Source organism: Lycium barbarum, chromosome 4 (assembly GCF_019175385.1).
Source record: "Lycium barbarum isolate Lr01 chromosome 4, ASM1917538v2, whole genome shotgun sequence".
NCBI classification, from domain to species: Eukaryota; Viridiplantae; Streptophyta; class Magnoliopsida; order Solanales; family Solanaceae; genus Lycium; species Lycium barbarum.
The window spans coordinates 109,981,637-110,002,537 of NC_083340.1; the positions used below are offsets into that span (position 1 = coordinate 109,981,637).

The 20,901-nt window shown below is 36.8% G+C and overlaps 1 long non-coding RNA gene and 1 pseudogene across 1 annotated transcript; both read right to left on the minus strand.

Annotated features, from left to right (window-relative positions):
- Nucleotides 1-1,039: 1,039 nt before the first annotated feature.
- Nucleotides 1,040-3,269, minus strand: LOC132638507 (uncharacterized). Its single transcript, XR_009581776.1, has 3 exons — nucleotides 3,039-3,269; nucleotides 2,342-2,392; nucleotides 1,040-1,598 (listed from the first exon to the last, which is right to left on the minus strand). It is a non-coding gene; the product is annotated as an uncharacterized LOC132638507 (long non-coding RNA).
- Nucleotides 3,270-17,426: 14,157 nt separating this feature from the next.
- Nucleotides 17,427-19,987, minus strand: LOC132638509 (protein NRT1/ PTR FAMILY 6.2-like; annotated as a pseudogene).
- Nucleotides 19,988-20,901: the final 914 nt, after the last annotated feature.

Here is a 20,901-nt window from a genome sequence, read left to right on the forward strand (position 1 = left end):
AAAGGACTGAAAGTGCTGGAAAGACTATAACGACCAAGCGGATTGTTACATTATTGGTGAGCCCACATCCTTGTTTGTGGGACACCTCTCGATCTTTAGTTATTGCTTTTAGTTTCCAGGTTGCGTCTTGAAGTTAGATTATTGTTATGTCTCTTAGAAGCTCCATATATAGTTGTCAGAATTGTGGGTAGATGTTGAAGTCTCGTATGACTTGTTGGGCGTTTCGCCAAGCTTATGATTATTTAATTACTTACTGACTTTCGCTGATTTGTTATAAGTATAGGCATGTTTTGATTATCCCTTTAGTATATTTCTAATTAATGTTATATGACCTAATAATGAAAGTATAGACGCTTATTGACTTTATAAGGTGCTTCCGATGTGACTCCCGAGCATCGGATGCCTGGTGCGTCTAGGGTAAGTTTGGGGGCGTGACATGAACTCCATAAAAAGATGCCTCTCACATGAGTCTTCTATTTCCTAGCAAGGCTAGATAGCTTGCCGACACATTGTACTTTCCATTGGAGGTGAAACTGTACCTTTCCCTTTGATACTAGTTCATCATTAACAATTTAAGCTTGTTCAATCTTTTCCAATGCCAGTTGCGATCAGCTACGGTATTGTGAGTCCATAAATTACCTTCCATCATATAGACTTCATGGACCCACCTCACCCACAAACACATATATTTTCTCAACTAAGGTCCAAATAAGCTTCCCTACCGAGGCTATATTCCAAAGCCTAAAGTTTTACACATTCAATCATTTTCTTTCATATAGATTACAGTGTTTAAATTCTTATGTTTATGTGCATGTCACTGTATCCCTAACTACCATGAGCTAGGTATTGCACACTCTTGATTTTTATGATCTGATGTTTTGTTTTTTTGATGATACCAAAAGGGGAATATTTTGAGATATGCACACACAAACACTGATAAACGAACCTAGTTAATGTATGTTTGTTTTGTGTTTGTGTAGGATTGTTGTGCATTATTTGTCATCATAAAAAAAGAGAATTTGTTAAGACGTGCTGAAATTAATTTTGATTATTAACAAAAATTGACCGAAGAACTAGGTCCCTTGGAGTAAAGATCGTTCCACTGCTATGAAATGTTATCCTATGAAGCGGATTGTCACGACCCAAACTGGAGGGCCATGACGGGCACCTGACTGTACTAGTCAAGTACCACCTGACATACATTTGTGACATCAACATAAACATAGGTGGGCCGATAGGGCCATCATATGACTCTCAATAACTTATAAGGAACATGCATGCATCAACTTCAACTGTTCTGAAAGACTCATCTATGTGAAAATACTGTATAAGCTGATAAGGCCATCATAACCAACTGCGATGACATATGAAAGCTCAAGTCTAGACCTCATCTGACTGTACAAAACTGTCTACAAGCCTCTATTGAAAAACATAACGTGGCCGGGACAGGGCCCCGCCATACCCAACATATGTGCGTACATATCTATATATACATAAGACCATGCTGACTCCTAGCATCTCCGGAACAAACAGAGTGTACCAACTCATCCACTGAGCTGACATCCTAATAGATGGATCACCAACCTACATCTGCAGACCTACGGGCATGAAACGCAGGCCCCAGGCAATAGGGGAGTCAATAAGAATAATTTACTGAGTATGTAAGGCATGAAAATAGCATATACACAAGAATCATGGAAGGAATCTGTGACATGAGAGCCAATCTGTATATCTGAATGTATCTGCATGACTGAATATCTGAAAGTATCTGTATAACTCTGTGTAACTGAAAGTGCCTCTGAAGGCGTATGATATGTATGCTTTCTTTCAAAAATCATATACATATATCATAACTGTTAGTGCTGAGGAAGGTACAACCCTATTCATAAATGTCAGTGCTGCGGAACGTGCAGTCCGATCCATATATCATCCCGCGTCCGGGGTATCATCATAACCTGTCCACTGCAGTGGTGTGCACATCTACATGCCTACCCGACCGACTATAGTGCGACGCGGTGTAAGAAAATAGTTGTACATATATATATAAATGCATGAAGGACTCATAAAGATAGCATCTGAATCTTTCGGAGTGATGTAGAATCGGTAACCTCCGAATATTACTATGGATCTAATATCATCAACATCTCTTACCTCTACTGGATTAATGGTCATGAGATCAATTCAAAGAATCATAAGCATGAAACAATATCACTATCAGGAGTCCAAAGAAACATAAGCTTTCTAGCTTTCTAAGAATGGAATTATTATGGGTAACGCTTGTTCGTTCGTTCTTTCTCATATGATTCATGCCAAAAGAATAAAAGGAATAGCCTTAACATACCTTTTAATCTCCTCTTCAATCAACTACCAAGCTCACAAAATCTTCTCGTGTCTACAATAAGTAAAACGATACTGTCATCGTTATAAATGTTGTAACCATCACATTTTGCTAACCATATTTTCTACAAGAAAATGGGCAGCACCTCCCTTGATTATACTACATCCAATAGACCACTAAGGGTCACCAAACAGCCCAATAACAACAATACAATTCGATATAAGCTTTCCGATTACTTCAACAACCATATTGAGCAGCAAGCTTGATTTACAATTACAAAATATAATTTGAATCCCATTTCTTTCCCATGAATCAGTCAACAACATTCATAACATTAGAATATGCTTACCATATCATTTACAGCTCAAAACATCCTAAAAAACGACCTTCAAAACAGTCCACTAAAAGATGACAACATGACTACGGTTTTTAGATAATTGGGCAGCACTTCCCCTATATCTTTCACTTCCATCCAATTCAAACCAACACAAAAACAATAGGAACAACATAAAAAATAACATATCCAAGATACTCCCACAAAATCAGATTAAAACTTAGCTCAAAACACTTCCAAAACAGTACACACGCACAACCACCTCAAACATACTTCCAACTTCAAGTTTACTATGTTTTCCTTCAACATCTAGGCTTGCTATGGCCTAAAAATGACTCAGCCCCAGTAGAGGGGTGAAGAACATACCTAAAAGCACACGAATCCCCAATTTACAGAGCTTACTTCGTTGCTAAGTCTTCCTCAAACAGCCACCAAGAGATAGAAAGAGGCAAACTATCGACTAGTTCGGGTTCCTAAGGCTTGAACCCACTTGTTTCACCTTTTCTACCTTTGATTTGGCTTTCAAACCATAAGGATATGTTTAGGAGGTCTAGAGAGAGTTTTTGGTCTGAGTTGGGTCGAAAATGAGGTAGAAATGAGGTCTACACTTCATTTCAAACGAGAAAGGTCGGCCACCGTCATAGTGGGGCCCCAAACTGGCTAACTATGTAGTCTCGCAAAAACGCAACTATCTCTCTATTCCGACGTCGTATGGATGAACGGTTTGATGCATTAGAAACTAGACTTGTAGACCTTCAATTTTATAGGTGGATCACCCCGTAACTCCAAGTATATTGGGAGAAAAGCTCAGTGACATTAGACCCAAATTTCAGCAAAATTTATGAACGTAACTTGCGATACTTTTCGCCAACTTTTATTTTGCAACTTGCTTGACTTCGAAACTTAAGACACGAATGTTATATGATTCAAGTACCTTAAAACATGACCTCCTTAGTATATTAAGCACTCCTAGTTTGACTCCGAAGTATGGGTTATAACATTTTCAAACTTGCCGACTTTCGACGAAAGTTATTCTTTCCGATTCATTTGGCGTCCAACCTTCCCAACACTTACCAAACATGATTATAAACTCTCATATACATAGGATGATCATGTAGAATCTCTTACGACCTCGACGAAAATTTTGCTTTCTCAATCTATGTCAATTAACTAGCCATGAAACTCAACGTATAAAAGTACGAGGTATACACGGATGTTGAAGAAGCAGGTCTTTATACATGTCGTTGATCAGAGGCTGCAAGCACTGAGTGCTTGTATGTAAGTGGGATTGACTGTCAAATATTTAGGGCAAGAGAAATTTATGAGATATGAAATCTTTTTGCTAAAGCATTCAGTGTTCAACAAGGTCTGAAATTATGGAAAGACTTGCAATTAAATTGTATGAACAAGGAACTAATTAAGGAAATCAAGTCCTGTTCGGATTGCCTTTCTTAATCGATTTATTATAGGGTTTGGAGCAACAAATTAAAGAGTAATTTAGGCCCTACTTCGTGCATATGTAAAGCACATCATTGTTGGCTTTTAGACTTATGTTATTTTAAGCAATGATTCAGATCTACCCACACCAATAGCCCTTACTACAAGAAAGTGCTCTTGGAAGAATCAAGTTGCTGAACTAAAGAAACTGGTCTGAGTAGGATCTTATCTAGTTCTTTAATTGTTGTCTTTGATCCATTGTTCTAAAGTTATAACCTATTTTGCTATTGGGTAGAAAGTGTGTAGGTAAACAATTCAGGGAAGTTGTTTTGCTTGCTAGGCTAGAGTTTGCAGTCTTGAAAGTGTGTAGCTACACTCAGATTTGATTGTGGGGGTTGAGGTACTAGAGTTAGTCCCTTTGGTTATTGAGTTATAATGTAAAACCGTCGTTGTTGTTTACTGAAGTTTTGAGGCAAATCCTATAGGTCGTAGATCGCAGTTTTTACTCTCTTGAGCAAGGACATTTTTCATGTAAAATCGTGTGTTTTTACTTTATGTTATTAGTGTGATTGTGTCACCTGATTCTGTATTTGAAGAACAAGCTGAAAATCGAGCATACACAATTCCCCCCCCCCCCCCCCCCCCCCCCCCAAACCCCACCTTTCTGTATTAGATAAACTCTAAAATAACATATATTATTGTGGTGACCTTCAATGTTTTAAAAGGTCGAGACACACGTCTTAGTTAGGTTTGGGCGATGCATAAGCCCCGGGACATAGGGCATAAGCTCCATGAATCCTTCAATTATGCTAGCTTTTATATATTAGAAAAAAATAATACAAAAGAAAAAACTTTAAAACTATAAAATTCTAAAGTTAAATAAGTATTGAGATAAATACTAGGAGTTCTAACAAATAATACAAAAAAGTGTGAATTAAAGTATCATAATACAGCTCACTACAATATCCTAACAACCCAAATACTGTAAGAAATAATATGCCCCACTACAATATCCTGACAACCCAAATACTGTAAGAAATAATATGCCCCACTACAATATCCTGACAACCCAAATACTATAAGAAATAATACGCCCCACTACAATATCCTAACAAACCAATTATAATAAGAAAAAGAATATCATCTTGGGAAGAAAATACCATCTATACCTCAAATAAATAAATGAAAAGGAATATTTTAATAGTATAAATTAATTTTGTTTTTGTAAGATACATTTTTTATTTATTTTGTTTTCTTTGAGACGCAATGGAGCTACAAATAATTAGTAAACGACATTTATTCTTAGAGATATAATTCACAAGTATATTTTACTATTTAGAATTGTGTGCTTCCAATAAATTACTAGTAATATTTAGCAAACAATTCAATACTCTAATTCAATACCATTTTTATTTATTTATGGATAAAGTTATTTATAAGCTTTTATTTTTCTAGTACTTAATATTAAAAAGTTAGTTTTGTATTTCACGAGAAGGGATAATATTGTTATCAAACGACAAAAAGTAGACTAATATTTGAAGAAAACAAATATAGAGAAGTTAATAATGGAGAACTAACAAAAGTTAAAATCATGAAGAATTTCATAAGAGTGGTTGCACCAAGTTCACTTTCATGACACGATATTGGTCTCCTGTTTCTATTCGTAGTATAACTAACTTTTCAGATGTGATATGTGAAGAGGGATTTTGAAGAGTCAAAGGTCGGTTAATAAATATTTGAGGATATACAAGGCTAATTACACACGATTACATAAGAATTGTGGGTCGAGTATCGTGTGCAAGGCATAAGTTGCATCCAGATGTACGTCCCGGTGCCCAGGGTGTAAGCTTCGTGGATATAAGCCCCATAATTAAACCTAAGGGTGTTTTTTTACTGCCTTGCCCGAGACGAGCTCTAATTCTGCCTTTTTAAACACTAGTGGCCTTAAGGAGAGATGATAATTGAGTCTAATTTTGATAATTGCAGACGTGGTTTTGGGCATAGATGAAAGGAGATGAAGTAAATGGATAGAGTTATATAAGCACGATTTTCTGTGGGGGACGAATTTTTTAGCTAGATATTATATTTGTATGGCCATTTTGGGTAAATACAAAATTGTAACCACCCGGCCGCAGGCATTTATATAGCGGGCGACTAAAAATACTTTTCCCCATTAATTTTTTATGGGGTTTGATATATTTTTTTAAATGCAATTATGCTAGATGGTGGTGTGTGTGTATATATATAAGGAAACTATAAAATTGTATCTTCCTATAGGGCAAAAATACTACAATAGAACATGGGAAAATACATGGCCAGTTACAGGAACTGGTTCTTCCTGTGTAGGTGTCAAACAGTCGCCATGTGAACCAAGTCCAGCTTATGAGATCCTTTTGCCAGATCAGGTAGTCATTGATAGATGAGATGATTTCATTAGGTCTTCCTATAAACCATTTAGACAATGCATCTGCAACCTGATTAGCTTCTTTGTAGCAATGTTGAACTTTGAAATTGCCTGGTTTAATTAGTTTCTTAGTCTCTTGTATGGTGTCATTCATTTGCCATGGAGGAATGCTCTTTCCAAGCAATATATTCACGACCAAAAGAGAGTCGCATTCCAGAATGATATGAGTCATACCATTGCCCCTGCACCAATTCAGACCAAAAAGAGCAGCCTTGGCTTCTGCTAAGTTGCTGCTGGCGTATCCAGTAGAGCCCATGGAAAGAAATGACCATTACTCCATTCTTATCTCTGCAAACGCCTCCAATTCCACATGCTCCATCCATGTTCTTGCTCCCATCTGTGTTCATTTTAAGCCAAGTGTCCGGGGGCTAGTCCATTTAATAATCTGAAAAGAGCCAAAAATGCTCGTGGACTATCAGAAAAGATCTGAAAATACCCTTCATCCACCTATTTTGCTAAATATACCCTTCCATTTTTGTTTCTGGCTCACTTATGCCCTTGAAACTAACGGGCCTCTATTTAATTTTTTATTATTTGTTACGTAGCTTATTTTAATTAGATGGTATTAAAATCCCACCCCCACCCAGACCTTTTCCCTTTATTTTACAACCCCCCCAAACACCCAACTCCACCGACCCATGACCCAAAACCCATCTAATTAAAACACCCTCCCTTTCAATTTGAAACCTAAAAAATACACCGTTGCCTTCTCTTCCAATAAAATAATTTTTGACGTTTTTTTTTTTCTTGATGTTAGTGGTCATATAGTTCTGCTATAAATTAAACTTGTCATGTTTTTCTTACCTTTAAGTCTTAATTTTTTGACGTTTCTTGCTGGTTCATACGAGTGGTGTTTTTCATTCATTTCCAATTGAAGTGAACTGAATCAAAAGTCCTGTGATGGGGTATTTTCTTTATCATTTTATTTATCTAATTCGTTTTTCATTATAGTTAAGACTTGGCAGGTAATGTTTGCAATGATTAAGAATTAGCTCACACAACTTTGACAAGTAGGAAAAAAAAAAAAACACGGTGAACCAAGGTCTAGTATTTAAGTGGAAACAGATAGAGGGGGTAAAGCGAGTCATTACATCATCGAATCTCGAAGCTATAAATTATTAAATTATTCTTCATCGAGTTTCAAAGCTGAATTCTCCATTATCGAGAAAAGACAAGAAACCAACAGGAAAAAACTAACTCCCTGTAATCAGTGGCGGAGCCACAGCGTTGAACACCTTTGTCGAAAAATTATACCAAGTAGACATGTCAATTATTAATTATTACAGACATATATTACATATTGAACACCTTTAATATATAAATTATATGAATTCGAACACCGTTGACAAAATTCTTAGCTTCCCCACCGCATGTAATGCTTTATATACACAAGGCTACTTATTGGAAACTTTGTAGGTAAAACAACTGCAAAATTGCACAAAGTTTCAACGACTAAGTGTTGTCTTGTACACAAAATGGAGGAGTTCATATACTGCATATTACAAACATAGAAAATAGAGCTACCGATTCATAATCAATTGACCCAAAGTCAAGAGACGAAGCAGAAGAAGATTCAAACATCTATACTAACAGCGATTATTTATCTGATCTGGATGGCTAGAAATGAAGCCTTATGGAATCATAAAGTCCCTAGACCTCTGGTGGTGTGTCAACAAGTGAAACAGGACTGCCAACATAGAATTGTACATAATTTATATAGGAGGAGAAACTGCAAAGATAGAGTCTGGATAGAGGATGTCCTAGCTAGAGATGTCAATTAGCTGAGATAGGTTGATGGTGGAGCAAAGGCTCAGTTTTGGTTTACTCTTTCTTATTTCTGTTGCTGCATTGTACGTTTGTTCTACTGGTTTTTGAGTGGTAAATAATATAGTTTGTTCGACCAAAAAAGAAGATTCAGACATTTGAAGATAAAAGAAAAACTATGGTGGGAGATGGGAGAATTTGCAGAACAACAGAACCCAAATTGCAAGAGGGAGCAAGAGTAGTATTGTTTAGGTGTCAAAATGAAAGAGACCGGTGTTTTAAATATTAGAGAGGGGGTTTGGGTCATGGGCCGGTGTCCGGTAAAATACAATGAAAAGGTTTGGGTGGGGTTTATAATTTCATCCGGTAAAAGTAATCCATGTAATAAATAATGAATAATTACTTGGCATAACTATTTCTAAGAGGTAATTATTGATCTTTGAATTTATTTATATTTAGTAGCTACAATGAATTTGTAAATTACCATTCGTAGTTATATCAAAATACATCAAGCTTCGGTGGCTGGAGTAGTTATTGAGTGTGACTCTGCCCCTGCGCGCCAAGATTCGAACCCAGCCAACCACATTACTTTTCTTACATATCGTCAAATACACGCGAATACACAAAAGTTAGCTACAAATGGTAATTTCGAAAAGGTAACTACGGATGCTAAAAGAGACAATAAGGTAGTTATTTATGTAAGTTTACCAATAAATAATTATAAGAAAATTGATTAAATAGAGGTCAATTAATTTTAAGGGCATAAGTGAGCCAAAAACATAAATGGAGGAGGTACTTTTAGCAAAATAGGCGGAAGAAGAGTATTTAGCCCTTTTCTGATAGTCCAGGACATTTTGGTCCTTTTTCCGTTTAATAATTATGCATTCAATCGAGAAAAGGACAAAAATGATCCCTTAACTATGATAGTAGGTTTAAAATAGTCCCTTAACTATGCACTTAACGGTTTTAGTCCTTTAAGTTTGTTACAAGTTAATAAAAATGGTCCCTTAACTATGAGAGTAGTTTCAAAATAGTCCCTTAACTATACACTTAACGGTTTTGGTCCTTTAAGTTTGCCATAAGTTGACAAAATGGTCCCTTAACTATGGGGGTTGGTTAAAAATAGTCCCTTAAGTATGCACTTAACGGTTTGATAATGTCAGAAAATGGTGTCTCGAAACACAAAGACCGACGGACTCTATCGATTAAAACTGATGGAATCCATCGACTAAATAAAATACACTAGACTCTAGAAATAAATTAGAAATAGCAGAAACTAAAAAAGTTGTCACTACCAAAAACAAGCGAAAAAAACGATGGACGGAAACCGATGGATAAAATCGAGGGACATTATTATTTTTTTAATTTTTTTTATTGTTTTTTATGAAAACCAACGGAAGTCCATCAATTATTTTTGAGGAAAAATGCGCGGAAGTCCATCCTATAACCGACTAACGTCCGTCGGTTTTGTCCCGAGTTATTTCATCGATCTAGAGTTCTCACTAATTTTTCCCTTTTTTTCATAGTTCTCGTCAAATCTAACAAATAGAGTTCGATGAATATTTTGTCGAGACTAAAACTGTCAGCTTATGGCAAACTTAAAGGACCAAAACCGTTAAGTGCATAGTTAAGGGACTATTTTGAACCTACTCTCATAGTTAAGGGACTGTTTTTGTTAACTTGTAACAAACTTAAAGGACTAAAACTGTAACACCCCGCATTTTGGGACTGAGTTTAAGCTCATATCATTAGAGTTCTAGTGGAAACATGGAAGGTTTGAACGTTTTGCGAAAATGGTTGATAGGCCTATTTCGGGCAGCGATAACTCCTTGATCGGTTTGGAATTTTGGAAGGTACTATCAATTAAGTTGTAGTATGTAGAAATACCTTTCTAACGATATAAGGATCAAGCCAATCAGAGATCGGAGCAAGGAGATATGATCGTCTCAATATGGCTAATAGTAAGGCACTTGAAATCCTATAGAATCGGCTAAGTTTTTGATACGTTTGCCTTCCAGTCAAATTTCATGAAAATCCGTTGGGAATTTGAGAAAACTTCCTTGATGAAAGTTGTAACCCTTTGAAATAGCTTTCCAACGGTATCTTACGGGGGTCAAACGGACATCTGTGCAAAGAGTTATGCCCATTTTACTGAAGCCTGTTCGCTGGAAGTTCTGCCAGCGTAACGGTGACGTTACGGGCCGTATTTCGTGTTACGGTCCGTAACAGTGGACCGTAACGTCCCGAAAATTTCCAGAACCTCACTGGAAATTTTCACCAAGTTACGGTACCAAGTTACGGTCCGTATCTCGTGTTACGGAACCGTAACAGTGACCGTATCTTGGTCCGTATATACGTTTCGGGTCACCTGAATTCGGGAGGCCATAACCCTATCATAACTTGGGAATTTGGGAAAACTCAAAGAACGAAAGTTGTAGATAATTGAAAAACCTTTCCAACCATAGGTTGTGGGTTCACAGGAGACGTCGGGATACAGAGATATGGATGTTTTAAGACAGCAAGGTCCCAACCCGTTTTCAAGTTGGGTCAACCCATTTTCCCCTTGGTATATAAAGAAAATATTACCCTAACAGCCCATTTTTCCTCCAAAACTCAGATTTTAGAGAGAGGAAGTGAGAGAGAAGGGAAATTAGAGAGAAAAAGTAGAAAATCAACCAAGTTTAAGGCCCCGAATCCCAAAGCTCGTGAAGGAAAAAGTGTAGTACAAGTCGTTGTCGTCATTTTAAGCCCAAGATCGGACTTGGGGGTGTTGATTTCGTGGTGACTACCCAAAAGGTAATATTTCTACTCCCCAATCATTTATAGTTATGAATTGATGAATTCTTGGGAGTATAATAATTGGGTTTGTTGAAGATGATTATATGAACTATGTTAGAATTGTTGGATTGATGACTTGGGATTGTTGTATTCATATGGATTATGAAGAATGATGTTAATTGCATCTAATTGAGACTGTAGAAATTGTTAGAAGTAAAAGAATGGAGATTTGGTGAAGAAAATACCATTAATGGGGGTTATAGAGCTTCATGCCCACTAAGTGTTTGATAAAATGCTTAGATGAACAAAACATGGATATTGTTGCTAATATAGAATCACTATGACTTGTATGCTATAGATTGAAGTTGAAGGGGGTGAAGGACATTGTGATACGCCCAAAAGCGGAAAGGTTAAGGTATGTAGAACTTCCATCCACATGTGGGAACTTCTATGTTCTTCCCCATGATCCGTTTAGTAAATTCTATGAAGTTCAACTCCTAGGGCATTAAACCCAATGTATTGGTAGCCCGTAATTATGTATGTATGTATGTACATGAATTCCGTATATATGTTCGTTATTGTGTTCCGAAACCTCCATTTCGGACATTAGGAATCCTAGCTTAATCCATGAATCATGAATTCTTCCTCATGTGTTCTCATGATGTTTATATGAAATTGTAAAATGTTATTTTACAAATTACAAGCATGTTTTCAAGTCAGCTACAAACGTATGATTATGCATTATGGTATTTCTCATGATCAAGTTTACAAGTTATTTCATGAAAATATGTTTACAAGTCCTTTCGTGAAATCATGATTTCAAGACAAGTACAAGTTAATTCACGAAAGTCATGGGCTTCTTAGCCAACTATATTATTTTCATGTTCGGGAGTCGTAATAATACCGAGAAGGCTCAGATAGCCTGAAACTACGTATGCCAACGTAGGATAAGAATCGCTCCGCCCAGTAGGACGATTCCTTTATATGTTCCCCATTGAGGGATTTGGATCCATTCATGTTATGTTCATGTCTCGTGCCCCGGCAAGGTACGAGATGGCTTAGCTGATCGGGCAGAGATCAGACTCCACGCTCCTCCCCGTGGTGGTTTATGTCGGTATTACAGATTATTACAGATTATTACAGATTATTACAGATTACTACAGACTATCTCATGCTTCCAGTACTCAGTTTCAGTTTTAAATTTCATGATTTTGTACTCATGCTCATGCTCATGTTCATGTCCAAGTTTTCAGTTTCAGTTCTTACTATGTTATTCCATGTTCCATGTTGTTTCTTCCGGTTGCTTTACATACCAGTACATTCAATGTGCTGACGTCCCCTTTTTATTGCCCGGGGGCCTGCATTTCACGATGCAGGTACTGATATACAGGACGACACATCTGCTCAGTAGGACAGCATTCATATCAGCTTATTTGTGAGCCCCATCTCATTCGGGGTTTAGTCAACTTTTATCTTATGATTAGTTATGCATCTAAAGGTATGCTGGGGGCCTTGTCCCAGTAAGTATGTTTTTCAGTCAGACTCATGATAGAGGTTTCATAGACTAGAACAGACAGTTATGTCATGTCAGATAATCGAAGTCGCATAGCCATTTTGGCTCACTCATGTTTAAACAAGTACTTTATTAAGTATTATGACTTATTATGTTTTATAAAGGCTCATCATGCATTCACGTTATATTCCGCTTATGTTATGCATCATGATGATTCAGCAAGTCATGTGGTTCGCTCGGTCACATGTAGTCAGGCACCGAGTGCCGTGTTACGTCCAGGCCATGGTTCGGGGCGTGACAAAAACCGTTAAGTGCATAGTTAAGGGACTATTTTGAACCTACTATCATAGTTAAGGGATCATTTTTGTCCTTTTCTCCATTCAATCCAAGGATTAAGTTTCATAATCTGGTCACATATGATTTTTCAAACGTTACCCCAGCTTCCACTACTACTAGTCTAAGACACCATTCATTTCAGATGGCAAAGAATTCGTTGTTTAATCCTCCCAGTGCATATGATAGTATCTCTGTACCTATTCGCACATCTAACTTTCCTTATTTTCCAACATATTATCATGAGGGCTATCTGTTATATGTTTTGATAAGTGTTAATGACTGGTTTAGTGCTCCACCATCTAAGAATCATAGTTCCGATGGAATGTTGTCCCACCTAATAATAAGCGGATTACCAAAGAAATTCCAAGTAGCATTAGCAATTTCCTCCTCCATGAAGGTGTGATGGATGGTTTCTTTTTGGAAATTCCTGTAACAAAAATAAGCATGGCCAAATTTCATAACACTATCATTCATAGGAAGTTTCCTTTTCAATATCCTCCACATGAGAAAGGACAATTTAAAAAGGAATAAACTTATGCCAAATTCGTCTCATAAACTCTGATTTCACATTTTTCTGTCTGACAATAGCCCAAGCTGATGAAGTAGTAAATGAACCTATTTGACATCCATACAAGTTGATTGGGTTTATTATGCATCCCAATGTTAATAGATAAAATATGATCGGTGAGATATTCACGGAGATTCAAGTGATTAATATGCCATCTGCCACCTCTAATAAAGTTACTGACATTCTGATAGTTAGGAGTAACCTCCGTATAAATAATATGAGCATTGGTTCTCATCTCAGTCCAGTTATCCCACCAAAAATCCGAAGTGTCGGTATTAATTTTCTAAAGAAGATTATCCTCTACTTGATCTCGAATATTAAGCATATTTCTCCAAATAAGGGATTGTGTTGCTTTACATTGGATGGAAACTGGAGAAGAATTAATACAGTATTTATGATTCAAGAAGTTAGCCCATAAGGACTTGCAAGTCCTAAACCTCCACCATCTTTTCATATTCAAATGGGTGCTCACATCTTGTAAGTATCTGAAACCAAGACCCCCTTCGTCTATAGGATAACAAAGTTTCTGCCATAAGCTCCAATGGTATCTCTTTTTACCCTCAGTAGTACCCTAGAAAAACCTAGCCATATAGGTCTCAATATCTTCGAAAACTATATTTTGGAGGTTCAATAGCAGCAAGCAACTGCTATGATTAGGAATGGAGGGGGATGGGTGAAATGGAGGCTCGCCTCTTGGGTAATGTGCGATAAGAATGTGTCGCTTAGGCTTAAAGGTAAGTTTTGTAGAGTGGTGGTTAGACCAACATTTTTGTATGGGGTGGAGTGTTGGCCAGTTAAGAACGCTTACGTGCAGAAGATGAAGGTAGCAGAGATGGGGATGCTCAGATAGATGTATGGGCATAAATGGAGAGATATGATAAGGAATGAAGTTATAAAGGACAAGGTGGGAGTGGCATCAGTGGCAGATAAGATAAGGGAAGCGCGACTGAGATGGTTTGGTCATGTGGAAAGGAGGTGTGAGGATGCGCTAGTAAGAAGGTGGGAGAGGTTAGCAGCAGCAGCAGTTAGGAGAGGTAGAGGTACGCCGGACAAGAATTGGGGGAGGTGATTAGACAAGATATGACACAACTTCAGCTGACTGAGGACGTGACCTTAGATAGAAAAATATGGAGGCCAATGATTAGGGTAGAAGGTTAGTAGGTAGTGGAGTGTTGTCGCACTCTTATTTCTTCGATGTGTATTACCATTTGTCAGTGCATATGTTTTGCCTCTTGTTATTGGCTTTTTTGTATCTTACTTTTCTGTTCCTTTCATTTTTTTTTGTTCTTCTCTTTTTTTTTTTCTTTCGTTGAGCCGAGAGTCTTTCGAAAATAATCTCTCAGCCCCACAAAGGCAGGAATAAGGTCTGCGTATAACCTACCCTCTCCAGACTCCACTTGTGGGATCACATTGGATATGTTGTTGTTGTAATAACAATAAGCAATAGGTTGTGATTGAAGAACATGCTTTATCAGAATATTCCTGCCTCCAATCGACAATAATTTACCATGCCAACCAGTGGTTTTTCTGACAATTTTTGTGACCATATTATTAAAGTAGCATATTTTTGGCCTACGCACACATAAAGGGCATTCCATGTATGTCATTGGAAATTCTGAGTGTCTATAAACCTGTGATACTCTTAATCCTCTAGATATTGAAACTGCTTGTTTTAGGAGCAACCAAAAAACAACTGTTCTCCTTGTTGATGAGTTCCTGAGGATTTTCGTAATTCTGGAGTTGATGAAGAATTAATTCAAGTGATTTCTTAATCCCTGAAGAGAATATCATCACATCATCTGTATATGCTAAATGTGTAATTTGAGATCCTTGACGTGGCATTCCGAAGCCTCTGAAATTCCGAATATGGGGCAATTTGTTGAGCATTATAGAAAGGATCTCAGCCCCAATGATAAAAAGAGCCAGTGATATTGCTGCTCCTTGTTTTAAACCCCTAGAGGAGTGAAAGAAACATCTCCTGTTAGCATTGATCAAAACAGAAAACCAGACATTAGAAATAGATCTCCAAATTAAGTCCACCCAACTTTCAGAAAAATAAAACTTCCTAAGAGCATTTAGAAGGAATTGCCATTCTACCCTATCATATTCCTTCACCATATCAAGTTTAATAGCGACGTTACCTCCTAAATTCTTTTTACCAATGGAGTGAATAATCTTTTGAGCTAATAAAACATTTTCGCGATCTGCCCTTGATGAATCCACTCTGATTATCTGAAATGATTTTAGGAAGTAAAAGATTGAGTCTAACAGCCATAATCTTGGAAATAATTTTGTTGGAGCAATTGCTAAGATTGATAGGTCTCATCTCATTAAAGGTACGTGGATTATCGACTTTAGGAATGAGAATAAGACATGAGCTAGTGTAGAATTTGGTTAATTTATCCCCTTTTGAAAAAAACTTTGAACCACTCCTGTCAAATCGTGTTTGTTATATCCCAACACTTTTGATTAAAAAAAAGTCCTCCAAAACCATCCGGACCAGCAGCACTTTTGATATTCATTTAAAAAACAATACTCTTATTTCTTCTTCAGTGGGGATAGCAGTCAGCATGTTGTTATCTTCCTTATTGGTTCTCCGTTCTATACAATTAAGATGTTGAAGTTCAGGGGTGTTGCCTACTGTGAACCTGCTGGAAAAATGATGAACAGCTTCGGAAGCTATCTCTTCCTCCCCACTGATCCATCGGCCTTCCTCATTTTTAATTCTATGTATAGTGACCCTTCTTCTTTTGTCATTTACCGTAGCATGAGAATACTTGCTATTGGAGTCACCCTTTTCAAGCTATTTTGATATTTGCCCTCTGTCTTAGGATATATTCTTCATATTTCAACCATTTGGTCTGTTCTCTTAAGCTTTATGTAATTCTGCCCTGAGGTCTTCCCTGTCATTCTCAATATATTTAGTTTCAAGCATATGCATCTTGCTTTTCCATTCCTTGACCTGATCAAATACATTGCCAATTTGGTTTCTGGAGATGTTTGAGCTTACTCTGAAATCTCCACATACAGTTTCCTTGCACCTCTATGTTCCAAGCCTCTTGTACTACATCAATGAAATCTTCTTGGTCAGACAAAAAACTCAAGATTTAAAGTATCTGATTCCCTTTTGTTCTGAATTAGAACATCTGACTAGCATGGGAGTGTGGTCAGAACCTGTGCTACTTAGATGTTCTATATTATTTCTAGGGTATTTATCAGTCCAATGATGATTAATAAAAACTCAATCCAATCTTTTCCAGATTCTTTGAATTCTTCCTCTCGCATTACACCAAGTGAATCTAGGTCCTGTGAATCCTACATTAACCACGGCACAATCTTCCATACACTCCATAAAATCCAACTTTTATCCATTCCGTATTATCCACTCCGTGAGATTTACCCCCTTTCTTCTCATCAGCATACATTATAGCATTGAAGTCTCCACAAATAGTCCAAGGCCCATTAATAGTGGTGCGACAATATCTAAGACTGTCCCAAAGAGGTAGTCTTAGTTGTTGTTTACATTTAGCATAGATCACTGTCATCCAAATCTTTTCCAAAGTCCGTGCATTGGTAACCTGAATCATCATCTGATGGGATTTGATAACAAAGTAAGATTTACTTTGGCTATTTGCTTATATACTAAACGTTGTGCTAAGAATATGTAATGTTTCGTTTAACATTATATACTTGTGAAAATTTTTTCACTATTGAATTTGATCACTCATTTTAATTCTCTCAAATTTAATTCAACTACTCACTTACCAACCTAAAAATGACTTATCTGAATGGAGCAGAATGAAGGTAGAGGATTATAGACGACGACCTAATTAATAGGAGATTACTTTCTTAAGGTAAAAGGTAAAAGGAAAGAGGGTTCCTCATTCACATGTAAGTTTAAAGTAATTTATGCATACAAATGAGATCTTAACTTTACAACACGACATGCCCAATCTCATATACAATCACACCAATAAAGCTTATTTTCATATTTTTCCAAGATGGCAAAGATGATTTTTATGCTCCAAAACTAGCATCTCTCTTCCACAGAGAAACTACTAACAGCATTTTTCGTGCAAACATTGTGTTCTAATATAGCTTTTGATGTGTACCATGAAGCACAAAGAACATACAATCCAAAGTCTAGAAAGATAAGTATGGCTAGAAGGCCGTAGAAGCAATCGAGTCTACCCTTGTTAATACTCTCACCTACCCAACCACTATTCTTTGTGGTTGTCACCTTCTTAACAATGGATATCAACAAGCTACTAAAGAAGAAACCAAGTGCGATTGTAGTAAGGAAGAGGCCAGTGCTCATTGTTTTCATCCCTTTAGGTGACTGTGTGATGAACAAATCTCATTGTCCTGTATACATGAATCCCACTCCTGCACCAACCAAAAAGAACTGTGGGATCAACAGGAAGACACTTATCGGTAAATTGTTAGATGTCTCTTGATTTGCTCTTGCAACTGATAGTCGTTTAACTTCTGTTATTGCTGCAACACCCATACCCAAGGAGGATAAAAATAGACCTACTCCTATCTTTTGTAAACTTGTGAAACCTGCAAGAAATAAAATTAAATTTAAAAATAAAGAAATCTAACAGAAGGATGCAAAAACAGAATCTGAACTAACACGGAAATTAGGTGTGTCTGGTACTACAATGACTTACTTTTTGGATTAAAATATTATACTCAAAATATTTTTTGGTGTTTGATTGAAGAGTGGAACATATTATTCGGGAAAATTACTTAGTATTAAAGATTGATAATAGTATTGGCAAACCCGATAGTGTTTTGGATGATGAATTTTTTCGTATTATAAATTGGTATTATTAATGTCTACATGTTTGCCTAAAACAATGATATAAGTTAAGAATTGAGATAATTGTAACACTGCATGCCAAAACTAAGAAAAATCACGAAACAACAAATTAAAAATGGCTTTTCCTTGGAGAACAATTTTCAGAAAACATTTTCATCATAGAAAGCACAGACATTATGTATAACTAACTTACCTGATTTTCCTGTCCATTTTTTCAAGAAAGGAGCAATTAAACGGTCATATGTTGCCAGAGATATTAATATGGCTGATACAAAGAAGGCAGTGAGAGAGGCAGCAGGAATTCTAAAGTTTTCAATAGATCTATCCATGGTAGATGCTTGTTCTACTGAGAAGGTGACAAGTTGTGCATACGCAGTCCAGAATAGAATCGTTGTTGCCCAAATTGGTAATAATCTAATCATCATTTTTACTTCCTGCACTTTTGTCACTGAGGAAACTCTCCAAAGATTTTGAGCCAAAGAACTAATACTTTCATAATCTTCCTTTGTGAGAATTGCAGCCTTGTCCAAGAATCTAGAAAAGGTAACATGCTTTAATAAATTATGATTGCAAAAAAGACCCACTGAAGCTATTAGATGCTGAAAATGGTTGTGCTGTGTGGTGAGACATATTTAAATAAATAAAAGTATGTCTTCTTAACCACTTAAATATTTAGAAGAGATGTCACACATTTCATGACTTCAGAGCAAGTAAAGCGGTGATAAAATTGAAAAATCTTATGGTTACACATTATTCATTCTTTTTACGTGCTCGACTCATGAAAAAGAAATTAAATCAGAACATGAGCAGACACGAAAAGACATAATTAAAGTGCATACCGCGGGAATTGATCAGTGTGAAAGATTCTTGAAGAGTCTGGATTATCTTCATAAAGAAAACGGTCACTCTGAGGAAATTGAAGTCTTCTTTTCCTAGTTGCAGCAATAAGGACCTAGAGAATCTGAGCAATAGGACTTTCCATGGTTTTCTTGTATCTGTAATTTTTAGTCCCTGAGAGAAATATAAGAATAGCAACAAACATGGAGAGAGAACAAATTCCATAACCCCAGCTTCTACCAACTTCATCTTGGATATACACAAGGACAGTGACAGCCAGCAAAGTCCCAAGAGTTATGAAGAAAAAGAACCAATTGAAAAATAGCTTCAATTGAGCCTTTTCTTTTTCATCATTTTCATCAAACGGGTCAGTGCAAAATCCTGAAATACTTGATTTTAAGCCACCAGTCCCTAATGCCATCAGATACAAAGATAAGTATAGAACTGCCATTTGAGACGCACTTGCTTGTTCACAATTATAATTACGTTTGATCGAATAATGGACATCACATGGAGTCGGTCGCAGCTGTGGAAGCCTAGTCGATATAGCTAACATGCAAGTTCCCTGTTAATTTCCAACAAATTAGCATCTCTATAATCATTTTCTTGTAGCAGTGACTAAGAAGGATATAGAATACAAAAAGATGACTCGTTAGAAAGTTATGTGAGATATATATTACTAGTGTTTCCATTTTCCTGGGAAAATGAATGTTCCTAACGAGTAAGTCGTCTTCTTGAAATAGGGGGAAAATGTTCTCTATTCCTAAGGAAAACATTTTCTATCATAATGGGAAAAATATTTTTTTCTCTTACTTATGGTCAAATGTTAGTTTTCCTAACAAATATCTATCATATAGGCTTAATGCATATGTGGCCCTCTAAAGTCTAAACTTGCGGTTTTTTTCATTTGACACGTCAACTAAGTGTTGTGCCTATTGAACCCCTAAAGTCATCCTCAAGTTTGTCTATCAAACCCTCTAAATTTGATTTTTATTAGAAGTAGATTTTAATTGGGGAAATTAAGGTGGAATAATAATTTAGACATGTGGTAAGCTATTCTTCAGGTCATAGATGTATCAGTTTCTGTTGGTTCTGCTTTTCCATTACTAGCTTAATTAATAACTACTCTTTTTCCCCTATCAATTGCTGCTAATCTTAGCTAAAAAATGACATAATTAAGTTAGAATATATATTAGCATGTTGCTACATTGAAGATGGAATACTATGTAAGTTGGATTGTCTTTGATAGACACACTTGAGGACGAGTTCAGGAGTTCAATAGGAACACCACTTAGTTGAGGTGCCAAAATGGAAAAAATGGACAAGTTTAGGGGGCCGCATATGCATTAAGCCTATTATATACCATATTGTTGTACCGGGCAGAGTGCTGGTCATTTAAGAACGCCTATGCCCAGAAGATGAACGTAGCAGATATGAAGATGCTCAGATGGATGTGTGGGAATAGTAGGAGAGATATGATTAGGAACGAGGTTATACGGAGAAACGTGGGAGTGACCTCCTTTGAGGACAAATGAGAGAAGCGGGGCTGAGATGGTTCGGGTATGTGAAGAGGAGGTGCGAGAATGCGCCAATAAGGAGGTGTGAGAGGCTGGCTATCGCAGGAGTTAGGAGAGGTAGAGGTATAGGTATAGGCCGAAGAAGAACTGGTGGAGGTGATTAGACAGGACATGACACAAGTTCAACTTA